This window comes from Mustela lutreola, chromosome 1 (genome assembly GCF_030435805.1).
Source record: "Mustela lutreola isolate mMusLut2 chromosome 1, mMusLut2.pri, whole genome shotgun sequence".
Lineage (NCBI taxonomy): Eukaryota > Metazoa > Chordata > Mammalia > Carnivora > Mustelidae > Mustela > Mustela lutreola.
Window position 1 is genome coordinate 27,345,421 of NC_081290.1, and position 22,775 is coordinate 27,368,195.

Genomic DNA, 22,775 nt, shown 5'->3' on the forward strand with positions numbered 1-22,775 from the left:
AAGGAATAGAGTTAAAAGGAAGTGATCCAAAACAGACTTTTCTGTTTTGCCAAGGATATGCTATTGAGAAGTGATATCTACCACTATCTTCCCGTGGTGAGGATACTGAAAAATATATATGTATGATACATCTTGGAGAATTCTAAAGTTATAGAAAGAGTAAAATTGAGGACTGATATTTAGACTGGTCTTTGGCAAACCTGCATTAAGCCCTAGGGTATGTGTTTTTGTGATTAATCTATAGATTAAAAATAGAGAACTCACTTAAAGAAAGGTGGGAGTATTATTATCTGTGTAATATGAAAATATGACTAGTAATTGAGGGATTGAGAAAGCATTCAGAATACTGTAGGTCTCTGCTACCCTAGTCTTCTAAAAGGGTTGTTGGGCCTATATGTAATTGTGGGTGGATATGTAGTTCTTCTGATGAATACTTGAGTGATTTGGGTGATAACATTTTGGGAAGGGTTAGAAAGGAAATACTTATTCCGTTAAACGTTGTTTAATTTATCATTAATATTTGGAGTAGTAATATGACTTATTATTTGCATTTCAGGATAAAATTCAGAGCCCAGGCTCTGCCCATACGAGTGGGCTTATCAAATTATTTCCCATATAAATGGGAAGTGCCATTTTCACTCCCCTCTGTCTATAAGGAAATCCTGATGTCAAGTAGAGCTTCCAAAATAAGCCCAGAAATTGATTTTATACATCTGTGTCCCAGAGAAGCTGTAGATTTGCCTCGGCTATATTTACAGAGTAACAGGCTGATAGAAACTGATATATTCTTTTAGATCCATGTAGACAAAAGTTAGGCAGAAGAAAATGCTTTTTTTCAAGGTTGTGAGAGACTCGCCCATTATTTAACCTCTACCCCCCACTCTCAAAAAAGTTCTCATACTCTCATGTTCTATAGCATGTTCATTTTGCTAGTTATAGTTCATATTATAATTATAGTTATAGTTTTATACAGTTCATTTAGCTAGTTACAGTTTTTAAGGGTTTACTAGAAATGAACTTTAACTACTTTCGTGGGCCATTCTAGCAAATAGTGTTGAGTAGCTTTTAAGATTGATGAGGCTAGCAGGCTTAGCTCAATAGGGGTAGAAAAAATATGGCAAAATAATCTGGGTACACTCCCCCTAACTTGTCTGCTTGCTGACATGGTTCAGTTCTGAGTCTTGGCATTTTTTTTTTTTTTAATTTAAAGATTTTTATTTATTTATTTATTTGACAGAGAGAAATCACAAGTAGTCGGAGAGGCAGGCAGAGAGAGAGAGGGAAGCAGGCTCCCTGCTGAGCAGAGAGCCTGATGCGGGACTCAATCCCAGGACCCTGAGATCATGACCCGAGCCGAAGGCAGCGGCTCAACCCACTGAGCCACCCAGGCGCCCCGAGTCTTGGCATTTAATAGCATAGTTTGCTTGGGTCTAGATCTGCTTATTCCCTGAATCTGATAATAGTTGTTCAATGAAAAGAGGATTGTATTGTCAAATCACTTTAGGGAATACTTTAATTAAAGAGAAAAACTGGGGGCGCCTGGGTGGCTCAGTGGGTTAAAGCCTCTGCTTTCGGCTCAGGTCATGATCCCAGGGTCCTGGGATCGAGCCCCACATCGGGCTCTCTGCTCAGCGGGGAGCCTGCTTCCCCCTTTCTCTCTGCCTGCCTCTCTGCCTACTTGTGATCTCTGTCTGTCAAATAAATAAATAAAATCTTTAAAAAAAAAAAAAAAGCTTAAAGAGAAAAACTGGTTTTGTATACCACTCAGAGCCCTTTGTTTTTTTAATATGCATTGTTAATATGCATTGTTAATGTATAAGAATGGAATGTAGGAGGTCGTGCTTTTGGACTGTGGAATGCCCTTTATTCATGCGACACTGAGTCATTTGTGTTTCATTTGACCAGGGGGAACCCTGCTCTTTACTGAGGTCTCTGATCAAGAGGATGTACCCAGAAAATGTGTTTTGGTCCTGGGGGTCTGTTTGGTTAGCCTTTGCAGCCCTGGTTTGAATTTAGGTTTGGGGCTTGTTCAGGAGTAGGAATGGCCCAGACTTACTCTGTATTTCTTGAACTCCTCTGAAGAAGTACTAGCTTTAAATGAAATTCCCAACATTCCTGTTACCTCCGACTATGTCTTAATGGATAGGATTATCTTTTTCCCTTAGTATATAGAAGGATGTTCTTTCAGCTTTGAATAGAGTGCCTAGCCATTTGGCTATGAATAAATTTATTCAGTTATGCTTTGATCATTGAATTTACTTATTCCTTGTGGTATTTAAAGGATACGGTAGCATAAATGGGTCAATTCAAATGTATTGCCACATATGGAAAACCACATGCTCTCTTGACCTTCAGCATCATAGTGAGCTAATTATGGGGTCCAGACTTTTTCTTCTGATAGTAACAAAGAATTTGTTGGGTTTGATTAGGGAGTTTTCCTATTCTTTTGAAGAGCAGATAGGCTTCGAACAGTGTCAGTTTCCAGTTTCAAAACGATTCCTATGGAATACAGTTTTGAAAATGTGCATTTTATTTGACCAGAAGATCTCTCGCTATTCATTGATATTCCGACTGTGAGATTTCCTAGGGGAATTATGTGCTCTATTAAGAATAGAAGGCCCTATGTTTTGAAATAATCCCATTATTATAATAGAGTTCCCTCTTCTGAATAAGTTGCATGCAGCAGAGGAAACTTTGTCCTGAGCTGAGCAGTTTAGAAGGCTGATGGGGGCTCGGCCACAGCATTCATTACATCATCTTTTCATCCCATTAGCCTGCGTTCTCTCTGGTGGGTTAAGTGAGGCAGTGGACTCTGTACCATTAGCCTGCTGAGAAAGTCACCGCTTGCTGCTTGGGGGTGGAGAGAATGTACTCCCAAAATCACCTAGAGAAAACTGATGTTGGAGTGGGATAAATACCACCGATCCTTTTTTTTTTCCCTTCTTCTTCTTCCTTTTGGTCGGCTGTTCTAGGAAGTGATTTAAAGACCTCTGCTAGACCCGAATTTGTTTTGATCCCAAAGGCCCTTAGTGAGAAAAGTTGGCCTCCGTTGTCTGTTTACTAGCAGTCAGTAGTGAGTGACTCCACTGGAGGCAGCCGGAGACACAGTTCCTCAGAACGGCAAACAGGAACAGAAGCAGAGAAGATCATTGGGGCCACGTGTATGGCCACCTCAAGAAAGGTGACGCTGTCCTTCAGGCCACTTGTAATAAACTCATAAGCTTTTATTCAACGGGCGAGTTCATCTGCATTCAGCAGCCTTTCCACTATAGTCGTGCGTCACTGCGAGACTGCATGGTAATGAAGCCAAAGCACTGTGGGCCAAAACTCTGCTGCCTCCGAGAGGAGAAGGGACAGCGGCTTGGGGAGAGAGATCAGCACATCCGCGGCTGCTGCTGCTGCTGCTGCTGCTGGGGCCGTTCCTGCTGCTGTAGCCCAGTTGAGACACAATGTTGAGCCTACAGGATTCTGTGTTTTTTGAAATTAGCATAAAGTCCTTGTTAAAGTCCTGGAGCAGCAGCTGTAAGTATAAATATTCCTAAATGGGAGAAATGCTGATATATGATCATGGCCCTTCCTTGCATGCTAATTCTTTAGACCAGTCCAAACGCAAGAAAAGCTGTTGAAAATAACACGAGGAGTATTTTCTTGGATGGCAATCAGGGAGACGGATCGAAAATCTGGACGTGTACACGCTGGGCAGTTGTAATACCGGCAGTTAAAGAGTCTGAGACTGAAATTTACCAGCGTTGGTTTTCTTAGTAATCTGTATCATTCTGGCAAAGTTTCTCTCAATTGGTCCAGCACAGGGGGGGAAATGACAGATAGCCTCTGATCTCTGCAGGGTCATCGGATCCCAGTACTATTCCATAGTTCTGTTAGGACAGGATGTTTGCTTGAAACCACATCAGCTATCCGAAAGCATCAGACGATTTAATATAATGATCATAACTTTCCCCTGTTCCTATAATTGAAGTTACAGTGAGTAATTTTTGTGTATATAGTGGGTTTTCTGCTAAAGAACGTTCAAAGTTTAGGTAGCTCAGTAAAACTAATGTCACTGAGTTACTATTTTGTCTGTAATTCCCTCCCTAATACATAGGTTTGGCAGAAATGCTAATTTTGTTCAGTATTTCTAGTTTTTTCCAGTGGTCCTTTTCTCTGAAGACCTGAGAGCACGTATAGCAATGATTTATTACCATAGCCTGTTTTTTTTTCCTTTTTGGTCAAAATTACCTTGATAATATGATACCCAACTAATGAAGTAATCAAACAAAGATTCTGTTGTAATGTCTGTTTCACCCAAAGAAAACTGAAGTGTAGAAAAAAAGTATGACTCTTCCAAGGTCATACAGTGGCAGAGAACTGGAATTAGAACCCAGTTGTTCTTGCTCCCAACTGTGCTTCTGGTGCCTGAGCAAACTGATGAATAAAAGATGAAAGATTATATTTAATTTTTTCTGGTTAACTCCTTACCAAAATATTTATTTAGTGTAGTTTTGTTTTGTAAGCAAATAATACAGATGGCCAAATGTTGACATAGGGGGAGAAAACCTCTTAAGGTAAAGCCTGATGGAGTATAATTTGAGGAGATTTGTGTTTTGCCAAATAGACTGCATTTACAATCTCCGTATTTCTTTTATTTTTGATCTGTAAGGAATTCTTCCATATGGAGATATTGTTGTGCCAGATGGCAGAAAGTTATCTTAGTTCTAGGAAAGTTTCTAAGTGAATTAAAATATTGGGAGAATTATAACTGAATTATAATTACTAATTTAAATTAAATACTTTTACTACTGCAAAGGGGAATACAAGAATGCCTTTTTACTAAAACAGACTGTAGTTTCTAATCTCCCCCCCCCTTCCCCCATCCTTACCATGTACTTTTTTAAAAATAGTAAGACAGTTTTATAGTGAGAAGGAAGCTATAATTAATGGGTTCTTCTATAGGAACAGTGCCTTAGATGATATCACAGCAGCTTGTCTGGTAAAAACTTAGTTCGCTTAGATATTTTTGAATTATGTGGTTATTTTGTTTTGTGACCATTTAAACATTTCTTCATGTCATTGCCTGAACCGTGTAACCAGCCACCACCAAATCTCATGTAATCACATCCCCTGAATCCAAAAGTGAACCCAAAACAGATGTTTGTAAAACCTTTGCTGTTAGCTGTTTTAATGATTCAGGTTGTGGGCATCCCTTTGCCCTTGGCCGTTCATGGTACCGCCTGGTCCTGAAGGTGTTCTTAACAGTTGTAAAGCGATAGGTTAATATTGAGAAGACAACACAAAGTCTTACTGTTCACTGAGGCCCCCACTAGGTCTGTTCTAGCCCTGGAAAGTGGGAGAATGTTTTTCTTTTACCATCTATCTGCAGATGGTCTTTTAAAAATCTCCCCTTAGCCCTATTGTATTTAAAAACAAGAGAGAGAAGATTAAAATATGTTTAAGACCCTAGAAAAGGACAGCAGTTACCTGTCTCTGCCAAGGACTGTATTAAGAATCCAGCACTTGCATCGGCCAATATTGACTGAGCATATACTATACTGTAACAGATGGACGTGATCTTTGCTCAAAAGGAGCTTCTAGCTTAGTCGGAGTGCTAACATGCACAGGACGTTAACAGTAAGGAAGTTCAGTGAGCGCACTTACATACGTATCATGTCTTACCACGTGACTGTTACACATGAAAAGAATGGGGGGTACGAGACCGAAGGAATCCTATTGGACCACAGGGGACAGCCCCTCGTGGTAGACAGCACTGCCACCCACAGTTTCCCCGAGCCAGAAAGCAGGTTTGGGTCCACAGTCCTCACACCCACCCGTACACCACCTACCCTCCGTGCCTTTCATCCACTTATCAGTATGTGTCTTGCACAATTTCCTTAGACTCTCCTGCCTTCTCTTGCCAGAGCCACTTAACTTAGTCCAGGCCTCTCTTCCTTATCATCTGGAATACTGTCATAGCTTCCTTTTTGTCCTCATAGTCCGTTCCACGGTGCTGCCAAGGGCTCCTTCTAAAAGCCCACTATAACTTAAAGTCTCTCCCCTCCTTCACAGTCTTTTTTATCCCCCGGGGGATGAGCCCCTGCTCATTCTCTGTCTCCTGTTGCTGGGCTTGCCCAGTTCCTGCTGTATTTGTGCCTTGTATCTGATGCTTCCTTTGCCTGGAGTGCGCCCCCTTGTCCCCTCCGCCCTTAGGCCTGCTTCAAAGTGAATTCTCCATCTTTGAAGACCCGTCCTTTTCTTCACCTGAACATCATGGAATCATGCTTCTTAATCACTTCATTCATGGCTTTCTCTACCACTTCAATGTAAGCTCCCAGAGGGCAGATTGTCTTTTTTGTTCTTTGCAAAGTTAATACTTCTTTGTATACTTAATGCTTAGTTAAGTTTTCATAACTGTGTAGGCAACTAAGAGCAAGCTTGGGGATGCAGTCATTTTTGTTGGGTTGGATTAATAACAGGAAAAAGGAGGATAAATATAAGGTCCTTCTTCTACTATGTGTTTATTATTATACTAGTGAGGTCTCTAAGGGGAATAGTTCCTGAAGCAGGAATTTATAAAATGATACCTTAGTGAATTAAAAAAAAAAAAAATTCAGCATTTTACTCAATTCCGTTTAGTGAATTTCCCAGGAAGAATAGAGAAAAACCCAATTTATAATAGCTTTTGTGTTTTAAAAAAAAAAAAAAAAGAAGTGGCAAGTAATTTTTCCATTAAGTAAACTGTATATTTCAAATGTTGTCCTTACTCTCCTTAAAAAAGAAAAATTAAATTTTTGTCATTGAACATAACTTAATAGCAGTGCATGTTATAGTTCTTGATCATTAAATGATGGTGTTTCACTTTTATAAGATGCATTTCCCAGGATTTGTATTATTGTTAAATGCTACATTTTATATTAATCGCGAGAGGCCCTCTGGTTCCAAGGCCTGCTTAGCTGGCAGAATGTTGATTCAGTGCTGCTGAAGTTTGATTATAGTCGAGCTTATTTCTTTCAGTAACAACAATGAAGTGACATTCATATGGCCTAAATTCAGGATTTTGCCTTTGTGCCAACAGTTTTAGGCATTACTTCTTTTAAAAACTGAATCAGGAACATTCTGTTAAACCAGCTGTGTAGTGAGGATGTTATCATTAAAAGATTGGCTTAGTTCCCTAAAATTGATAAGACAATGCAAGATTCAGTCCTGAGATCTATTCAGTTACACATCTGCAGTGTTAATTATGCTCACACACACATTATCAATATAATACCTCTTGTAAACATATTTGTAAGATTTATTTTGCATTCATAATTTTACAACAGCTAGTATTTCCAAAAGTTCAGTTATCACAGACATAGAGGAGATACGGACTTATTTTTAACCACAATTTTTATAAATTAATATGAATAAGGTATGGTATGTTAAACAATCTGCATAAATTACTTGGGTTTTTGCACAATGAGCAAAGTTTACAGAGTTTTTAACGCTCAGAGATGTTTTTCCTGGATTGCAAAAATAGTAAATGTCAGCCCCAGAGGCACAATTATGCATTTATCTAAACTAGTTAAAATTTGTATGTCTTTTGATTGAAATATTACTACTTACCATGTATTGAAATAATTGTGAGTCTGGTATTGTAAGTACATATATTGTGTGTGTGCATGTATGTGCATATACAGTCAAATTATGTGCACATATTTATTCTATCTCATGTAAGCATCTTGAAAATTTGATGGAGCAAACTATTATTGCCATTTAAAAAATACTGGGTTTATGATATGTAAGATATCTATAATTCACATACTATAATGTCATCCTTTAAAAGTCTGTCCTCCAGTAGTTTTTAATGTGTTAACTAAGTTGTACAACCATCACCACTCTCTAGTTGTAGTACATTTGTGATCCTTAAAAGAAATTTCATACTCATTAATTTACTGTCTGTCTCTATGGATTTGGCTCTTTTGGACATTTTATGTAAGTGAAATCCTAATAGGTGTCATTTTGTGACTGTCTTCTTTCACTTTCCATATTTCCAAGGCTCATCTATTTGTAGCATGCATCAATTTATTTCATTACTTTTTCTGACTGAATGATATCCCATTGTATGGATGTACCACATTTTGTTGAAACATTTGTTGGTAGATAAATTGCTTTATTTTAAAATAGAAGAGTAAATTGGTGTTCATATAAGTTTAAGAGCAGTAAGAACACCCCCCAAATACCCAAACTTCCCCCACCCAAGTTTTATTGAGATGTAATTGACAAATAACATTGTCTAAGTTTAAGGCATATAACATAATGATTTAATATATATGTACATTGCAAAATAGTTACCACAATGAGATTAACCTCCATTACTTCACATGGTAGAATTTTTTTCCTTGTGATGAAAACTTTTAAGACCTACTCTTCTAGTAACTTTAAAAAATACAACACAATATTGTTAATTTAATATTTTCAATAGAGTATAGTTACCATTGTACATTACACACATCCTTTAATTCTTCATGTTTCAATGGAAAGTCATCCCCGATCTCTAGTGATACTTCAGAATTTAACAGTTTGGGGGAAGGGTGGGTGGGCAGAAAGGATATGACGTGGTGGGCAGTAGAGGACACATGACCTATCTGGCTGGAGCAGAGAAGCATGGGAATGAGCTGGAAAGGTAGACCTGGGCCAGAGCGTGTCTTGAAGACTTAACTATGGATTTGGAGAACCATTGATGGACTCCATGACAGTGGTTGCGATGATCTCATCAGGCTCATGTTTTCATGGAATGGCAGTGGGGGTAGGGAGAGAGAGGGAGGTACTGTGTATGGGAAAGGGTTAGGATGTGACTGCTGCAGATCAGATGTGAAAGGAAGGTTGAACAAATGAAGAAATGTCATTTCTTTCTTTATTTTTTTTCAAGCAAACATGTGTATAATGCCTACTACATGATTAGGTACTTTTCTGAGTGCTTCACAAAATAAGAACTCATTTAATCATGGCTATGAGAAATATTTAAGAGCTGGGAACAATAGATATGGGAGGTGACGGAGATTTTCAACTAAGTTTCTACACATGAATTCAGAAGGGTAATTTATGTTCTCAGTGACATTAATTTCAGAGATGGAGCCATTGAGAGTTAAAATTGATCACAGTGTAAGAGAATCACTTATTGCTTATTGCCAGAATTCTCTTTCATCCCTCAGAGAAATCTGTCTGCTTTGGGAAATGAAGCCTAGACAAAGTAGCCAACTCATTGTGCTAAGTGAATAGTGTGAATTCTGTGATGGTCCCTGAATTTAGAGTTCCTAGCTGCAGACATCATTGAATTTAGGAATCGTGGGTCTGCTTTATCCATTTAGGAAATACACAGATTCTAACTCCTTAAAGCTAGTTTTACCTAATTTGGCACAGATACTTTATTTTCTTCTTCTTCTTCTTCTTTTTTTTTTTTTTTTTAAGATTTTATTTATTTGTCAGAGAGAGTGAGAGTGCGTGATGGAGTGCACAGCAGGGGAAGCAGCAGGCAGTGGGAGAAGCAGACTCCCCGCCGAGCAAGGAGTCCGATGTGGGACTCGATCCCAGGACCTGGGATCATGACCTGAGCCGAAGCCAGGGACTTAACTGACTGAGCCACCCAGGCATCTTGATACTTAATTTGTGAGAAGTGTAACTGATTCTATAACTCATTAAATATTTAGTTTCATGGTTTCTTTGAAAATATTGTATTGGTAAGTATTAGAATAAGGCATATAATTTACTCATGAGAAAATTCAAGATGGAAAAATCTAAGATGAATGGTCATAATATTTATAGGTGTCTAAGATTATTCAAAAAGGACAGTGTAGGGGCACCTGGATGGCCCAGCTGGTTAAGTGTCTACCTTTGTTTGGCTCAGGTCATGATCCCAGGGTCCTGGGATTGAGTCCCACATTGGGCTCCTTGCTCAGTGGGAGCCTGCTTCTCTCTCCCCCTGCTCTTGCGCGCTCTCACTCTCTCCCCCACTCAAATAAATAAATAAAATCTTAAAAAAAAAAAGAATAAAAAGGACAGTGTAACATCTGTGGCAAGTTTCAGATCTGCTGTTTCATAAACCTGGGTGTCATAACCTTCCCCTCTTTTTTCTAAACTTCTTGGGGTGCTTGGGTGAGTCGGTTAAGCATCCAACTCATGATTTTAGCTCAGGTCATGATCCCAGGGTCATGAGATCAAGCCCCGCTTAGGCTCCACTCTCAGCATGGAGTCTGCTTGAGTCTCTCTCTCCATCTCCCTCTGCCCCTCCTCCATACTGCATACTTGCTCTCTCAGGTAAATCTTTTAAAAAAGAACATAAAGCCTCTGTCTTATTATCAGGCCCTTGGTCCTATCCTATGCTATGATGGTGAGTTTTGGAGAGCCCTAGCTTTCTTGTCCGGACAACTCAGCATTGGTCCAGCCTCACTACAAGCTTTGGCCTGACTTTGTTCTTCATTTCTAGTGTCTGGGCTGCTACTCCTTCTTGTGTCAAAGAATGGAGGTCAAAGCCCCCACCTCTACTTCTTGGTACTTCTTCCTTCCAGAGCCTTGCATTGTCAAACAAACTCTTTCCTTTAAATATGGGGTTCTGCTTTGCTCCCCAAGAGAATGAAGTTCTCATCCAAAAACAACTATTAGGACCTGAAGAGAATCAAGTTCTGCTGATGTACCTTTTTAATGATGAGATATATCTCCCTTATCACAGGTCCGTGTACTTCCTGTTCTTAGACTTTGTGGAACATATCTGTTGGCTAACATGTAACTGTTGTTCTTTCATGGGTCTCCATGGTGCTTTTTACCTGTTATCAGACTCGATACCATGTTCGGCCTCCATTACTAGATTTCTCACTACCTCCAGCATCCCTGCTGTACTGGTATTTGTAGTCAGAATCAGTTCCAACTGTCCCTCTATACCAATTGCTAAATATTTGAAGTGTGACAATTGACAGGTACCTGGCCTACATTAGTGGTTAAGCGCCAAATCATTGAGTTCTGGCTTGTTCCAATGTTCCAAGACTGGCCATATTCTTTTAGGTTTCTTTTCTAGAAGGAACCATGTTTATAGTTTCATCACATTGATGAGACAGAGTTTGCTAGCCGTTTGCAGGATGGAATAGGCTTTGTTCTCTTAATTATTCCTCCTCCTGATCTTTAATGCATGATGTCACAGGATACAGCCTAAGTGGAATTTCTTATAATTTTATTTTGCGTCTTCTAGTTGATGGAAGCATGGTGTTCCCCAATTTTAAAAAACTTGCTAAAATGAGTAAAGTTTTAAGGGTTTTTTGAAAAAGAGAATTCAAGAGAAATCTGTTTGGGGGAAGACTGTGGAAGCCAAATTCCAAACTGTCAGACCCATTTCTATTAGAAGATAATGAATTGGAAATGTGATGGCAGTTCATAGTAGAAAATCATATGGATGGTTTAGAAATAATGCATGTATTTATTGACACCTGTGGAACAGAAAGTGAAAATAGCCATAAAAATGAAGGATAAACTAATATCTATTAATATATTAATAGTGTAACAACTTATAAATTGCATATTGATAAATGCAGATTTACATTAGATGCATTAAATGAATATTTTTTGTTTAAAATAATCTTCACTTAGTTTAGAGCGGCTTTCGTCATATTTGCCAAAACTCGGAAGCAACAGAGCTGTCCGTCAGTAGGTGAGTGGGTAGATAAACTGTGGCCCATTCAGACAATGGGATATTAAGTGCTAACTTGAAATGAGCTGTCAAGCCATGAAGAAATTTGTAGGAAACTTAAATGCATTATTACTAAGTGAAAGAAGGCAGTCTGAAAAGCCTACATACTGTAGGCTTCCAACTATAGGATATTCTAGAAAAGATAAAACTATGGAGACAGTAAGAAAAGTAGTTGCCAGAGGTTAAGGGGAAGGTTAGATAAATAGGTAGAGCTCAGAGGATTTTTAGGGCAGTGAAACTACTCTGTAGTATACTATGTTGATGGATGCCTTTGTTCAAACCCATAGAATGTAAAACACCAAGAATGAACTCTGTGGTAATCAATGGCCTTTGGGTGATAATGACGTGTCCGTGTAGGTTCATCAGCTCTAACAAGTGAACCATCCCGTTAGGAGATGTTGGTAATGGGGGAGGCTGTGCATGCGTGGGAACAGAGGCCTATGGGAAATCTCCATTCCTTCTTGGTTTGCTGTGAACCTAAAACTGCTCTTAAAAAAGAAGTGAACTCTTAAAAAAAAATTGAAAAACTAAGAGCTTCACATAAAATGTTGGAGTAATATATGAATGAGTCATTCTTATTGTAGGGAGACCGTGGAAGAAAAGAAAATGATGATTCCAATAAAATGGCCTTGGGGCGCCTGGGTGGCTCAGTGGGTTAAAGCCTCTGCCTTCGGCTCAGGTCATGATCCCAGGGTCCTGGGATCGAGCCCCGCATCGGGCTCTCTGCTCTGCCTCTCTGCCTCTTCCTGCCTCTCTGCCTACTTGTGATCTCTGTCTGTCAAATAAATAAATAAAATCTTAAAAAAAAAAAATGGCCTTAGTAACACCCTTGAAGGTAAGGCTAGTGGTGCATTTTTATGCAGAATACAGAGGCGTGCATTCCACGGTTTGATGGGCCCGGCCTCACTTGGTTGAAATCAGCATCACTTTGGCTGCTTTCTGACATTGTTAGCTCATCCGCTAAGAAGCACAGATAACTGTGAAGGAAGTTTTTTCAGGAGTCCACGCGGAATATTCTTACTGCACTCAGAGCTTAAGGATGCAGGAAAAAGAAAGCATTCCTCAGTCCGCTGGGGTTTGGTGACTAGACTGGCTAGAAGATACAAGGCATGGGGAGGGATTGATGCGATGGTTCTCGAGTTCTCGTCCCTGAAACCTCACCCTTTGAAATCACCGATAAGGAGGCAGGGGGTTCATAGGGCACCAGGATACGTGGTTCGGGGCGTGGTTGGGAGAGCAAGGGGAAGGGGCTGAAACCACGAGAGAAAAAGCAGTTCGTCGAGGTTTCTAGTTTGAACTGGGAGAACGACGTATGACTTTTTTTAAAAATTAGGTTTTTGAATTGTTTTATTGATCCTTCACTCTGCTTCAAGAGCGTTTCCCCAGTGACATGCTTTTATTTAACAGCTCTCCGAATTGCTTGATGGATGTTATTTGTGGTTATTCTGTACCCAGGTTTCCTTATTTCTGGTGTTTTTGAAACTTTCTATTGATCAGAATTAGTTTTAAGTGAAATCACTGTAGAGAACCAACTGTTCCCCCAAAGATGGATAGTGTAAGGCAATGATTCTCAACCTTGGCTGCGCCTTAGAATCGGGATGGGGCCTGTCAAAGTCTTAACAGATGCCTGGGCCTCCCTCCAAAGATTTTGATTGTGATTTAAGGAATTACCAGAGAAGGCCAGCAAAGACCAGGATCGGGTCAGAAAACTTGACTTTGCCTTAATGCTGAGAGTGGATATGAAATCTGTTTCAGGAGGTGGAATTGTAATAAACAGTCTGACAGAGACAAGTTTTTAGGTTTGCCAATTTACTAATTTACAATGAGAAATGTGCCAAGTGGGTGTTAATGCTAGGGCTGGCCGGCACTCCTTCCTCTTCTTGTGGGGTAGGTCATAGGAAGCTAAATTCTAATCAGAAAGTTGCATGGAAAGCCTGCAGATCAAAGAAATTAATATCTGTGAAGCTTCCTTTAGGGGCCAGAATTACTCATCTTTTTGCTCAACCTACTGGACTGTACTTGGGTGGATCTTACATTTCCGTCAGCAGTAGGTAAAGTGTTCCATTTCTCTGTACCTTGCCAACAATAGAGCTGATTTTCACTTTAGTATTTGCCAGTCTGATGTGTAGACAATGAAAGCTTATTGCTACTTTTGATTTGCATTTTCTGGGTATACAAAGTTTGAATATCTTTTTCATATATTGTCTTTTCAAATTTGTTCTTATGTGAATTGCCTAATTACATTTTTTTTTGCCAATTTTGTCTATTGTATTGTCTTTTTCCTGTTAATTTCTAAGAGCTCTCTGAATACTTTATATTAGCTGTTATGTTACCTACATTATATTTTTTTTCCAAATTTGCCCTGTCTTGTTTATAGTATTGTTTGCTGTATGAATATTTAAAATTTTTATTTGGTTGAATGCATTAATCTTTTTAAAATAATTTTGGGTTTTCTGTCTGGGCCAACAGTCTCCTCTTCCCTGAATTCTTTATGTTGAGTCCTAAGTTTTTTCTTTAAAACATTTTAAAAACTTAAAAAAACTAATTTTCAACATCCTGTCAATCTAGACTTCACTTTTTGAATATAGTGTACTTTTTCAGATGAATAGTCAGGTGATATTCCAACATTATTACTAAATCATCTTCTTCCTTCCGATTTTGCCCCTGTTGAATTCTTATTCTGGGATTTTTAGGAGGTTGTTTGATGTTTTACATTAATCTGATTTATCTGTACTTAGGTTTACTGAATTGATTACTGTTATATTATGTTCCGAAATAGCTTTATATTTTGATGTAATGTTTCAAATATAGTTATAATGTGTTCTGATTACAGTTATGTTGTCTTCTGATTTAGAAAATATTTATATATATATGTATATATATACACACACATACACATATATTTAAATTTTATTTATTTTTTTGACAGACAGTGAGAGAGCACAAGTAGGCAGAGCAGTAAGCAGAGGGAGAAACAGGCTCCCCACTGAGCAGAGTCCCATGTGGGCCTCTGTCCCAGGACCTTGGGATCATGACCTGAGTCAAAGGCAGACGTTTAACCAACTAAGTCATCCAGGCACCCCTCTATATATTTTTTTAAATAATTTTTTAAAGTTTTTCTGGGGGTATTTAATCCTCATTATGTATACCCTAAGATGGTTTTTATCCAGTACAACTTAAAAAAATAGTATTGAAATCTTTAATTGGAATTGTCATGATTGGTACATTAATTTTGTGAGACTTGACCCTTACAATAAAAAGTATTCTTACCCCACAAATAAGTCTTTTCATTTGTTCAGATATTCTTCTGTGTCCTGTAAGAGGTTCTCATAGGGCGCCTGGCTGGCTTAGTCAAGAGAGCATGAGACTCTTGATCTTGAGGTCATGAGTTCAAGCCCCATGTTGGGTGTAGAGATTACTTAAACAAACAAAAAAAGAGGTTCTTATAGTTTCCCCTATAAAAGTCCTATGTTTTCCCTTTTTTTTTTTTTTTTAAGATTTTATTTATTTACTTAAGAGAGAGACAGTGAGAGAGAGCATGAACGAGGAGAAGGTCAGAGAGAGAAGCAGACTCCCCATGGAGCTGGGAGTCCGATGCGGGACTCGATCCCGGGACTCCAGGATCATGACCTGAGCTGAAGGCAGTCGTCCAACCAACTGAGCCACCCAGGCGTCCCCTTATGTTTTCCTTTTTAAATTTATTTGACTATTTTTATATTTGTGAAGAGAAGATTTTTAACCCACTGAGCCACTCAGGCGCCCTGTGAAGAGAAGATTTTTATCCACTTTCTTTTCTAGGTAATTATTGCTTTAATAAAGAAAGCTTTGTTTCTTTTTCAATATTTATAACAATGATTTAATATTTTTGTGCTGTTGCATTTATTTGTCCCTTAACCTCCTGATGTTAAGTAATAAGGCAAGAGCCTGCATTTTTGGTTAGTTTCTGTTTTTAATTGAAATAGATTTGGTGTGTTGAAACCTAGAATGATGTTTGCTCCTCATGTTTGGTAAATAATTTTGTTTTCTTTGTCTCTGACCCCTCGATTTTCTGTAGAGGGGTCTCTCTGCCTGCTTCTGAAGGATGGGCCATACAGTTACAGTGCTTTCAAGAGTAATCCCAAGAATGATAGAAGGAAATCTAAGGCAGTCTCAGCCCTTGTGAGCCCCTCTTATTTGGCTCCCAGTTAAGCTATTAGAAGGAAACCCCTCTGGTTCTTGTCTTCTCCCACTGTCTCAACCTCATGGGAATGGAGGATTTAGCCCCCTTATTAGACTGCGCTCAGCTTCTTGGAAGGCAGAGAAGATGGCTATACATCCATATGTAGTTGGTGACTTCCCTCAGGCCCCGAGTCTACGTATATTTGCGGGACGAGGTCCTGCAGGGTCCTGGTGTTCCCATATTCCCTTCAGGGCTGTCCTGTCCTGATCCCCAGATTCTTGTCCCACTAGAAGAGGAAAGTCTACCACAATAGCTTTTTTCACTGGCAACAAATGTTTTTATGGGAGGAGAAGAGGAGAACAAAGACGAAAACAGCTTTCTTGTGACTACTGATACGTACCCATGGTTGAGATAGAATTCAACCCATTCATTTTCTTGAGGGAAAACAAAAGCTTAGAAAGGTTAAATAATATGACCAAGATTATAATGATACCAAGTAGCCAAGTCAAGTTTGGGCCCTGGTCTTCTGACTCCTGGGTTCATGCACATTTTAAAAATACCACATTATTTCTAGATTTTTAGAATAGTTCCTTAGCTGAGTTTCTGACGGTTCAAAGAGTACAAGGAAATAATAACCTCAGGGAGATTCTAGCTGAGTGAATAATGGATTATTTAGAGATAGGTCATTTTTCTTGAGCTTTATAATAAGCGATATTTCTGTAGTAGACTTCAAGTAAAAAACACTGGAAATGTGCCAAGGATGTCATGGGACTTCTATGTTTAGAAACTGTTTTCAGTAGGAATAGTTTAGAGTAGGATAAATAAACATTTTAGGAACAGATGTCCAAAGAACAAGCAAAAGTCTTAATTTTTCTATCCATTGAAATTCCACCAGAAGAAAAAAATGTTGGACTGAATGGTAAGAAAAATGATGGCATTCACACAATAGAAATTCAAAGTATTTATGATTAGAATTAGTAAGAACTACATACTCTGATTTTAAACATTAATAGCTTGAAGAGTGAATAAAAATTCAAATCCAAAACAAGAATTCTATAGATCTCTTATGAAAGAAAGTATACTTTGGGGAGGGCAGGTTGGGTACACAAAGGTAGATAAATTAATGACGATATGCTAGGTTCCAGACAAGAAGTCTTAATTAAGATGTCAGTTTTTTCTTAATTACTTTATGAAGATATGCATAAGCCTGGAAGTATAAGTGAAAAACAGTAGCTGAGAAAATACTGAAAACGGTGAGTGAACAGCAGTATTTGTGCCAACAGATAATAAAGCCCATGGTAAAGGTACAGTAAGTGAAAGGAGGGCCTGATAACAAAAGCAGATTTTAAAAATTTGATGATGCTTATGTTTTATTATCTCACCATGATCTTTCTACATTTGTTATTATGAGACTGTAGTTTCACTGTGTCATTAATTTGGTAAATTTGTGATCAAGAAAGGGACCGCAGCCTATCACTCCTCAAAAAGTCAGGTATCCAGGTATGAGATTTAAAGGAACAGTCCAGTGCAAATAGGCCTAAGAGGTATTCGCAGCCTACGTTCTAGGCCTAATTCACCTCCAGTCCTTTTCCTCTTTAAAAGAATCTCTTCACAGGGCACCTGGTGGCTCAGTTGGTTGAGCATCAGACTTTTGGGCTCAGTTCAGGTCATAATCTCAGGGTCAGGGATTGAGCCCTGTGTGGGACTCTGTGCTCAGCAGGGAGTCTGCTTGAGATTCTCCCCTCCCCCACTCCCTGCTTGCCCACGCTCATAAATAAATAAATAAATAAATAAATATCAGTCTTTTAAAAAAAATTTCTTCTCTCAGCTTCCCCTCTATGTATATAACCAGGCAGGGCAAAGCATGCAAAACCAGAATCTTTTTGTTGTTGTTGTTTTGTTTTGTTTAGGATTTATTTATTTCGCTCTATTTACTTATTTATCACTCCAAATAAACTCCAGTTGGATGACAGATTTAAATGGGAGGAGTAAAACTAAGTAAATAAAAAGGAGTTAAAAGAAAATATAGGCAAATATCTATCAAAGTGGGAAAGCTTTTTCTTTATAGCCCACTTTATGTAAATGAACTTGAAGATGGAACCAACATATTTGATTTGAGAAGTAGTTATTCTAAGCGAATAGAATGTTAACAATTTAGACCTTTAAAGAATTTAAAAAAAAAAAAAGGTTGCATCAAAATCTGGTGATTTTCGAGAAGGTAAAGCCACTGATCTTAGGTCCTCATAGAAATTGAGGACCTGACTTCTTTATTTCATGCCCATGTGGCAAGCGACTTTAATTAGAAGTCAGCTTCCTCATCCTGATTGGACAGTCATTTGAAGAGGTATATTCTGGATCTAGTCCCTGCTAGGAATTTTACCAGCTTGGTGTTAAACCCGTGGTGGCTTGAAATCAGCCATGATGACTACATTTACACAATGGAAATGGGCAAATGCTATAAATCAGAACCTTTTTTTAAAGAGACATTTACCAGCATATCACTTGAAATAGGAATAAGTTTGTTAGAACCACAGAGAACAAACTGATCGTTACCAGAGGGGAGCTGGGCGGGGGAAGATAAATGTGATGGAGATCAAGGAGGGCGCCTGTGGTGATGAGCACTGAGTAACGTGGAGCACTGTTCAGTCACTGAATTGTACACCTGAAACGAAGATAACACTGTATGTTAACTATACTGGAATTAAAATAAAAAATATTAATATTTTATTAATAATGTTTCATTTCTGTCAGAAATAAAATGTCTGGTGTGAGTTTCCTGCATTTCTTTCTTCCTTTCTTTCTTTCTTTTTTTTTTTTTTTTTTTAAGATTTTGTTTATTTATTTGACAGACAGAGATCACAAGTAGGCAGAGAGGCAGGCAGAGAGAGAGGAGGAAGCAGGCTCCCAGCTGAGCAGAGAGCCCAATTCGAGGCTCCATCCCAGGACCCTGAGATCATGACCTGAATCGAAGGCAGAGGCTTTAACCCACTGAGCCACCCAGGTGCCCCAGTTTCTTGCATTTCTGAAGAAATTTTGAGATTACAGCAAACTGTGTATGTGCACTGAAGTCATTAAATGATGCTTTCATATTATACCTCTCAACACCCACAGCATACCTATTATTTATCTTTATTTCCTCTTCTGATACAGTTGCTTCCAAATGTGCAGTTTTTCTCTGGATAGTTTGTTGAGAGCTTACAACAACCTAATTGGCCTCACCACCAAAAGTTGAAATTCGCTATTATTCCCTGATACTGATTTTGCTAACTTTGTTTCTCCTTTTAGTCTACCATGTAACCTGATTTGTGTTTTTGACATTTTTATTTTTAATTGACTTATAATCTGTTTCCTTTCTCTCAGCTTGATCCAAGTACATTATTGTTTTAAGCTTTAGCTTGAGCTGTTGTTTATTTTGACTCTTCCCAGGCGTCTTTGGTTCTGGCTGACAGGGATAGAATGGGCTTTTCTTTTGGAGTTTTTTGTTTTTTGTTTTTTTAAGATTTTATTTATTTATCTGAGAGAGAGAGAGAGCGCGCGCGCGCACGCACAAGTGGGGAGGACCAAGAGAAGCAGGCTCTCTGCTGAGCTGGGAGCCCCATGCGGGACTCATTCCCAGGACCCTGAGATCGTGACCCGAGCCGAAGGCAGATCTTTAACTGACTGAGCCACCCAGGTGCCCCTTCTTTTTGAGTTAAAAAAAAAAAAACAAAAACAAAAAACAGACTTTGTTTTTTAGCGCAGTTTAAAATTTACAGAAAATTTGAGCAGAAAGTACAAGCAGCTCCCATGTACCCCCTTATCCTGCCCCCATTTCTCCTATTATTAACATTTTATATTAATGTGATATAGTTGTTATCATTTATGAACCTACTTGACACATCATAATCATAGTTTACAAAGTCTATAGTTTACATTAAGGTTCACTCTTTGTGTTGTCTATTCTATGGGTTTTGACAAATATAATGATATGTTCCCATCATTACAGTATCATACAGAATAGTTTCGGAGTCCTCAGAATCACCTGTGACCCCCTATTCATCCATCTCTCCCTCCAACCGCTGGCAATCATGCTGCTTTTTACTGCCGTCGAACTTTTGCTTTTCTCTTAATGGCATACGGCGGGAATCATGTAGTTTTTCGGATTGGCTACTCTCGCTCAATAATACACATGTAGGTTTCCTCTAAGTCTTTTCTTGGCTTAATCATTCATTTTGTTTTAGCATGGAACAATATTCCATTATCTGGATGTGCCAACGTTTATTTTTCCATTCACCTACCAAAGGACATCTTGGGTGCTTCCAGGTTTTGGCAGTTATGAATAAAGCTGCTATAATTATCATCCATATTAAGGTTTTTATGTGGACATATTTTTAAGTCCTTTGGGTAAATACGAAGGAGCGTGGCTGCGGGGGTCATATGGTAAAAGGATGCCTAGTTTTGTAGGAAACATCTAAACCATCTTCCAGAGTGCCCGCACCATTTTATATTTGCACAAGTGATGAATGACAGTTCTTGTTGCTCCATACCTGCCACCGACATTTCATGTTTTCAGTGTTCTGGATTTTTGGCTGTTCCAGTAGGTGTGTGGTCGTATGTCATTGTCCTTTTAATTTGCAGTTCCCTGAAGACCTGATGTGGAGCATCATTTCATATACTTAATTGTCATCTCTGTGCCTTCACTGTTGAGGGATCTGTTCAGATATTTGCCCCCCCCTTTTTTTAAAATTGGGTTATTTACTTGTTGACTTTATATATTTTTGGATAGCGGTCCTTTATCAGTTATATATTCTTCAAAGATTTTTTTTCCCAATTTGTGCCTTGTCTTTTCATTCTTTCTTTTTAAAAAATATTATTTATTTATTTGAGAGAGACAGATAGAGGGAGAATGAGAGAGAGCACAAGAGCAGAGGGAGAGGGAGAAACAGACTCCCTGCTGAGCAGGGAGCCTGATGTGGGGCTTGATCCCAGGACCCTGAGATCATGACCCGAGGTGAAGCCGGACACTTTAACTGACTGAGTCACCCAGGCGCCCCCTCTTTTCATTCTCTTTACAGTGTCATTTGTAGAACTGAAGTTACTAATTTTACTAAAGCTCAACTTATCGATTTTTCTTTCAAAGGCTTCCATTTGGGTGTTATATCTAAAAAGTCACTGCCAAACCCAAAAATACCTAGCTTTTCGTCTGCCTTATATTCTGGGAATTTTGTAGCTTTTTATTTTACATTTAAATCTGTGATCCATTTAGAGTAAATTTTGGTGAAAGTTGTCTGCTCTGTGTCTGGGTTGATGATTTCTCTTCCGCCTCTGCCTGTGGATGTCCAGTTATTCCAGCATCATCTGTGGAAAAGTCTTCTTTTCCCATTGATTGCCTTGCCTTTGTCAGAGAGCAGTTGACTCTGTGTGGATCTATGCCTGGGCTCTCTGTTCTCTTCCACCAATCTATTTGTTTTTTCACCAATACTACACTGTCTCTTTACTGGAACTTTGGGTTTTTTTTTTTTTTTAATAATTTTATTTATTTGTCAGATAGAGAAAGAGCACAAGCAGGGGGAGCAGCAGGCAGAGGGAGAAGCAGGCTCTCCGCTGAGCAAGGAGCATGATGCAGGGCTCTATCCCAGGGCCCTGGGATCATGACCCAAGCTAAAGGCAGACGCTTAACCCACTGAACCACCCAGGTGCCCCTTTCCTGGGACTTTAAAGTGAGCCTTGAAATTGGGTAGTGTAGGTCCTCCAGTTTTTTTCTTATCTTTCAGTGTTGTGTGGGCTGTTCTGGGTCATTTGCTTCTCCATATAAACTTTAGAATCAGCTTGTTGATATCCACAATAGAACTTTCTGGGATATAGGCTTCCTTTTTCAAACTAAGAATTTTGGTTTTGCTTTTTTAATTCAGAAACATTTTTTACATTTGTTCTTGTTCCAAGGCCATTTACCTCATATTTTTTTTTTCTTGGGTGGTCATCAAAATTTTTATTGTTAGCTTGTGTAAGTAGTAATAATAATAATTTTTCAAAAAAAGATTTTTTTATTTGAGAGAGAGGAAGTTGGGGGAGGGGCAGAGGGAGAGAATCAAGGTGAGGCTTGATCTCATAACCCATGAGATCATGATCTGAGCCAAAAGCAAGATTCACTCCCTTAACAGACAGAGCCACCCAGGTGCCCCACCGTGAAAGTAATAATTATGATAGTAAGCAATTGTATGGAACTTTGTTATTCTTCTGCATTTTTATACATAAACATATGTGTGTGATATGCCCATACATATAGAAAATTGTGATGATAAAGTAGGAATTTTTACCCCTAAAGACCTGTTCTCAGAGGTAGGCCAACTGTAGGCATTTTTCACAGACTCCGCTGGGATCTTTTTGAACCACATCTACCTGCCCCCACCCATTCCTATCTGAGATATCCCAATTGTTGAGAATGGCTCTGTATTTTGAGAGATGTTACTGTTTAGAATGCTGTGTGTAGGAACATAGTGGAAGCAAAAAAAAAAAAAAAAAAAAAAAAAGCTGAGAATCGTTGCTATAAAGTAATAAAATGGACACCTGGGTGGCTCAGTTGGTTAAGTGTCTGCCTTTGGTTCATGTCGTGATCCCAGGGTTCTAGGATCAAGTCGCACATTGGGCTCCTTGCTTAGTGGGGAGCCTGCTTCTCCCTCTGTCCACCCTTCCCCCTGCTTATGTTCTCTCTGACAAATAAATAGATAAAATCTTAAAGAAAAAAAAAGTAGTAAGACCAAACACATCTCATTTTAGGAGTTACGTCTTCTCATTTGTCTGCTCTCTTTGACTAAATTTAAATTTATAAGGGTCTAGATGTCTTAAGAGCATGAAAAAGATAATTATTTTAGTAAATATGCTAGGTACAGTGCTATATAAATAAGCTGTCCAAAAATACCATATTTATTT

At 38.7% G+C, this 22,775-nt stretch overlaps 1 protein-coding gene across 4 annotated transcripts in view; it reads left to right on the top strand.

The window, feature by feature from the left end:
• FRYL (FRY like transcription coactivator) overlaps positions 1 to 22,775 on the top strand; it is a 265,921-nt gene that overhangs the window by 96,521 nt on the left and 146,625 nt on the right. Inside the window, exon 1 of one of the 4 annotated variants that reach the window (XM_059161886.1) lies at positions 3,506 to 3,522. The exons of the other annotated variants lie outside the window; for them this stretch is intronic. The gene's annotated coding sequence lies outside the window, so the exon portion shown is untranslated. Of the gene's footprint in view, positions 1 to 3,505; positions 3,523 to 22,775 lie in introns of those variants that run through there. 4 annotated transcript variants of the gene reach the window in all.